At 56.1% G+C, this 5,727-nt stretch overlaps 1 long non-coding RNA gene across 1 annotated transcript; it reads right to left on the bottom strand.

The window, feature by feature from the left end:
* Positions 1-2,093: 2,093 nt before the first annotated feature.
* Positions 2,094-3,848, bottom strand: LOC125754534 (uncharacterized). Its single transcript, XR_007409053.1, has 2 exons — positions 2,771-3,848; positions 2,094-2,667 (listed from the first exon to the last, which is right to left on the bottom strand). It is a non-coding gene; the product is annotated as an uncharacterized LOC125754534 (long non-coding RNA).
* Between the last annotated feature and the right edge of the window lie 1,879 nt (positions 3,849-5,727).

Genomic DNA, 5,727 nt, shown 5'->3' with positions numbered 1-5,727 from the left:
AGAGAAAGGCCAACGGGGAGAGGCTCCCAGCATCCCGTGGGGGAGTCGGTGTGGAGCGCATGTAGTTCCTTGCTGGCTCTGGTTGTCCCTGAACTCCTTGATACTCAGGCCTCCAGCGCCGGGCGGTGGGGCGGGGGGGCGTGGGGGGGGGGGCCCTCCTCTCCCCAGACCGGCCTCCTTGCCCTCCCAGCTTCTGCTTCCCTTGTCGGGGTGACCAACCGTCCCTAAAGGGAGTTCTGGGGATGCTCATTCAGTTCTCAGGAAAGCACGTTTCTTCTCGGCGGGTTCACAGCCAGGAAGTCCATCTAGGCCAGCCTGGACGAGGCTCCCCTATGACTTGTGCTCCCCATACAGCGAGTGAAGAAGGAAAGGGGTGACTAATTTTGGAGCCAGACCAGCAAGGTTAGAACCCTGGCCCGGCTGCTCACAGCTGAGAGCCCCTGGGCCACCTGCCTAACCACCTGGGCCTTGTGTCCTCGTCTGTGACGCCAGGTAATAGGCGAGAAGAGGCACTGCGCCGACCAGGCTCGAAAATCAGTTTGCACAAAGTCTGGTGGTTTTCCTTCCTTTTCCTCCCCCAGAGCTGGGGGCGGGGGTGCGTGGGGGGCGGTGCGTGGGGGGCACTATGCAGAGGCGGGGGGGGGGCACATCTTTGTCCTCCTCGTGGCATAAACATGGTCAGGAATCAGACTGTAAATCCTCTAAGTTGCAAGGATGCCTGCAAGCCTATCTCACTACCCCCTTCTTCCTGGAGCACTTGAACTCTCAGAACGGCCTTCAGTTCCTCCCAAAGCAGAGTAGAGCTGAACACATAAATAAACACTTGAATGCATGAATTATTTTACTGAAAGCATTTGCTGCCTTCCCTCTTTCTTCAAAACTCTTTTTCCTGTCCTTCTAAACTTCGGGGCCCTCAGGCTACAGCAGGGGAGACCCTGCAGGGGGCAGGGAGTGGGGAGAGAGTGGGAAGACCAAGGAGAAAGATGGTGAGCACCGGAGGAAAAGCAGGGAGGAGAGGGGCTGGGGGGATGCGGGGGTGGGGTGGGGAGGAGGGGTGGGGTGTGCCTGGAGGCCCCGGTCCAGAGGGAAGAGGCAGGGAAGCAGGGGAGAGGCACCACCCTCCCTGGTCTGGGTGGGGGTGACGCTGGGAGCAGACCGAACCTCCAGAGCACTGCCCCCCGCCCCCCACCTGGCCATAGTCCCCCAGGGCATGGCGCCTGCAGGCTTAGGAGACCCACTTTAAGGAATCTGCAGCCTCCTCCCCTCTTCAAAACCGCATCTCCACCCTCCGCCTGCCCCAGGTCCCTGGTACCGCGGACACGCCTCCGCACGCCTGGCACCAGCCTCCCCTCCTACGTGACCAGCACAGACCCTGGACTGCTTGGCGGATGTTGAGATAAGGCCAAGGAGGGAAAGCCGCCAAAGCCCGGAAGTTACACAGCCCGTTTCCCCTGGCAACCCCGCCACAGTGGCCCAAACAGAGCAGGGGGGTGGGCAGGGACGACTCTCATCCAAGGCCTTGGGCCAGGGCCCTCCCAGACCTCAGTTTTCTGGTTGGAGAAGCTTCTCTCTGCATCTCCTAGGACAGGGCTGCCTAAGAATTATGGAGGAAGCCAGCTTAACGTGCAGATTCAAGAGCACCCCCAGGAGCGCCACCATGGATTCCCAGGGGGTCTAACAGGACCAACTGAATCTGCATTTGTAACCAGCCCCCCCCCCCCCCCCCCCCCCGCCGCCCTGGGTGCCTGCCGCATTGGCAGTGTGAGACCCGATGTCCCTTGGAGGACAGGATATGTCTGAGCGGGTTGGGACTCCGTGTGGCAGGGCTGGGGGAGAGACAGGAGGGGGCCCAGGGCAGCCCAGCCACCCTGTGTCTGCTGGAGCCCACAGCCAGCCCCAGCCCCAAGGATGCTTCACTTTGGGTATTTTCAATGTCCAGGCAGTGACCAGGAGTCCAGAGATCTGGATTCTAGAACATGCAGAACCAGTGCAAAACCACGAACTCCCACTGAGCTGGCTTCTGGGCCAGGTACTGCGACGCCAGAGGAGGATACACGAGGGTGTCAAGGATGCGGGGACCTTGAGCAAGCTACTTACAGTGTCTAGGTGTGTTTTTCTCTTTTCTCCAAAGGCTGTACAAATACTAAAGCCATCCCAAGAGGTGACAACTAATAGATCTGGAACTAATGGATCTGGGAGTGCCTCGGAGGCGCACCTCTCTGTCTGCCCCGGTGGTTTTGCAATAGATTTGTTGCCAGAGGTAAAAGCTGGACAGTCAGGAGCCCCCAGAAAGTCAGAGAACCTTGAGGATGGGAGCTCTGAGCTGCAAGACCCAGGGGCTGGGCCTCGGGGTCCCTCCATCAGCCTTTTCCTGAAGCTTCCAGATCTTCAGTGGCCTTGGAGGGGTGGCAGCTGTGCAGCTGAACTTCCTGCACCTCTTCTGAGGCCTGACCTCTCGCTTCCTCACTGCAGCCCTGGCCTCCACCCACAGAGAAACCGCAGTCGGTGCTGGCTGCCAGCCTGAGCCCCTCCCCAGGTCAGCCAGCTCATAGGGGAGCCCAGAGAAGGGCAAGCAGTGAGCTTGGGCTGCTTCGATCACCAGCTCAAATCCCAGTTCAGCCAGCTGGGTTCTGAAGTTACTTTGGCTCTGAGCCTCAGTTTCCCGACCTGTAACATGGGAGAGAAGAGAAGAAGAATCTGTGGCACTGTCCAGCCCCCCAACCCCACCCCGGTCCTGGATTTCCGGTCCCGGGGACGCAGCACCCCTCACCTCGTGGCAGAAACCCTCTTCTTCGCTCGCTCTCTGCAAAGCACGAGCCAACCTGGAAATCCATCCGCTCCTTCTCGTGCCTGCTGAGCCCCCCTGGCCCGGGCCGCTGTCACTCCAGCCTAAATCCGCGCAGCAGCCTCCTAAAGTGGGTCTGCCTCCGGGTCTCCCCAGCCCCAGGCCTTTCTCTGCCCTACGTCGAAGAAAGCCTTCTAAATAAGACACAACTCTCAGCTCTTCAGCCTCCTGCTTCAGTCTCCTCAGTGGTGCCCCAGGCCCTGAGGAAATATCCAGAATCTTTCACTTGACTTTGAAGCTCCTTGGAAGAGCTGTCCTGACTTCCCTTCTCAAGTGCATTCTCAGCCCATGAGCTGGCCCTAGCAGTGGGGTTCTGCACATTCCCACTCCAGGCCAAGCCCACGCTGCACCCCTGACCCCCCTACCCTCTCCTCGCCACCATGGGCCACGCCTTCATGCTTCTGATTGTCCCTAAACCCCCAGCTCAGACTTCAGCATCTTCCAGAGAGCCTCACTGATTGCCTCCCTTCAAGGCTGGGCTGAGTGCCCTCCTGTGGGGTCCCCCTTCACCCCACACTCCCCTTACCGCCCCCATATCACATTATAACAAGCTCTTTGCTTTTCTGGCTCCTCCCAAGAGGGCAGAGACTCTACTTGCCTTGCTGATGGTATATCCCCCAGCCCCAGCACATACCTTACCCTAAATGGGTACTCAAGAAATATTTGTTGAGGGGCATGTGGCTGGCTCAGTGGATTAAGTGCGGGACTTCAGCTGGGGTCATGATCTCAGGGTCCTGGGACTGAGTTCCTCCCACTCGGCAGGGAGCCTGGCTGTCCCTCTGCTGCTACCCCTCCTCACACGTGCTCGCTCTCAAATAAATTTTTAAAATCTTAAAAAAAAAAAAAGGAAATATTAGTTGAAATAACTGAAGAGCAAATACGAACGACAGATAAAAAGCTCATAGCACAGCAACCAGCACGATGCCACACAGTCGCCACCATGACGGCCCAGTCCACACGGAGCCATACTTTCTTGCTTCTCTAATGGAAACACGATTCAAAACTCAGGTTCTCCCGGGATGGGGGGGGGGGGGGGGAATGGGAGGCAGCCCCAGTGTCTGAGTCATTTTTGCTCTCCTCCCCCTCATACCCCATGATGTTGAGCTGTCCCTACCCAGACCCTGGTTCTCACCCCAGCCCAGGCCTCTACGCCAACCCCACTCCAGGATGGAGGGAGTGGCCCTCACCCACACTGACAGCTGACCTCTGACCACAGAGCCAGTTACTGATCCTTTCCATGGAAGAGCCCTTGAGCCCCCAACCAGCAGTCCGGCTCCCCTGAACAGATGAGGGGAGCAGTTTCCTGGGACAGGCAGCCTCAGCTCACCTTGACAGTACCATCAGCCTCTGCAGCACAAATGACCCAGAGCTAGCGAGGGATCCTCCCAAAGATCCCTGTTTGCACTTCTCTGATGGCACAGAGCTCTGGCTTCCTGAATGATCCTGGCTCGGCTCCTATCTGTGTCTTATCTCCCCTGAAGGACTATGTGCTCGTTGGGCAAACAGATCATGATCTTCATATACCCCATAAGGCCTGACATGGAGAACCCTAATAATTGCTGAATGAAAAACACATGGATTTTAAAAATAGGGTATGTATATGCCTCTCCAAGCAGAACTGCCCATTTTCCATCTAAAATGGGATCTGTCCTATTATTGAAAACTTTCCTCTTAACCCTTAAGAGATGCCAGAGGCTAATAACCTTCAGAGTCAAGAGGATCATTTTTCCTTGTCTAACCTAAATTTCTCTAGACACAACTTCAGTGCATTTTCTTTTAATCCACCGCTATAGCCACTGGGACTGAAATTCATTTCTTTGCAAGCAGACAGTTACTAACTTACTCTTTAGGCTTCTCCTCGACAAATTTAATCCCAGACCCTTTACAGTTCCCTCCTGAGGGCCCTATTGTCCAGCCTTTTTCCTGTTCGGCTGCTCCTTGGGCATTTTGCCAAGCTCTCAAAGGCCTCCCCCAGCCATAAAGGCAGGAATGGGACATATTGTTCTCCACGGAGCTATGTGCAAACTCACAGATGCTTACGTTCTGCCTACACACACAGGACGCACACCTCTCTGCGCCCATAATCCCTGATCCTTGGCAAACATGCTCACAGGCAGCCTCCACGCGTGGTCACAGACTCCTCTGGTCGCACCTGCTCCCGTGACTCCCGGCCCTGCAGATTCTCACACACCTGGACACACATGCATAGGAGGAGACCACACAGACCTATGCTTTTTCCCCAAGGGTGAGCCAAGCTAGTCTGAGCACCAGGAGCCCTCTTCCTCTTCCTCCTCCTCCACCCTGCCTCTTCCTGTCTTCCTTCTCCAAGTCTTCTCTTTGGGTCACAAGGAGCCAAGCCTACTTTCTCTCCACCTTTGCAGTGATTTTCACTTCAAGGCTGAAGGCAAGGAGTAAATGAACCTAAGAGGGCTCCTACCTCCTCCTGCCCTACTCCCATTTCTTCCTCCAAACCCTCAAGGTGCCTTCTATTTGCCGAGAACACACACATGGGGCTCTCCAGCCCCTCCCCAGGTCCACTCCTGGCTGTCCAGAGCCCTGTATTCTCAGGTTTTCACCTGCTGAAAATGAACAATGGGAGAGCACTGGAAGCTGACAGATGAGCTGGTTCCATCTCAGACCCAATGACAGGCTGGCTTGCTGAGACCCTGGTCTGGCTGCACCGGGTCACTGGGCCAGAAGATTCAGGAACACAAGAATAGGGTGACATGCATTCATTTGTTCCACAAATATTTATCCAGCACCTACAACATGCCAGGCACTTCTCCACATCAACAAAACCAACACAAACCTGCCCTTAAAGAGTGTACATTCTGTGGGTGGAGACAGAAAACAAATAAGTAAAATACACTGTGCGTCAAGTG

This window comes from Canis lupus, chromosome 38, assembly GCF_003254725.2.
Source record: "Canis lupus dingo isolate Sandy chromosome 38, ASM325472v2, whole genome shotgun sequence".
NCBI lineage: Eukaryota > Metazoa > Chordata > Mammalia > Carnivora > Canidae > Canis > Canis lupus.
The sequence above is the reverse complement of the archived record's forward strand: the minus strand, read 5'-3'. Positions and strand labels throughout refer to the sequence as shown.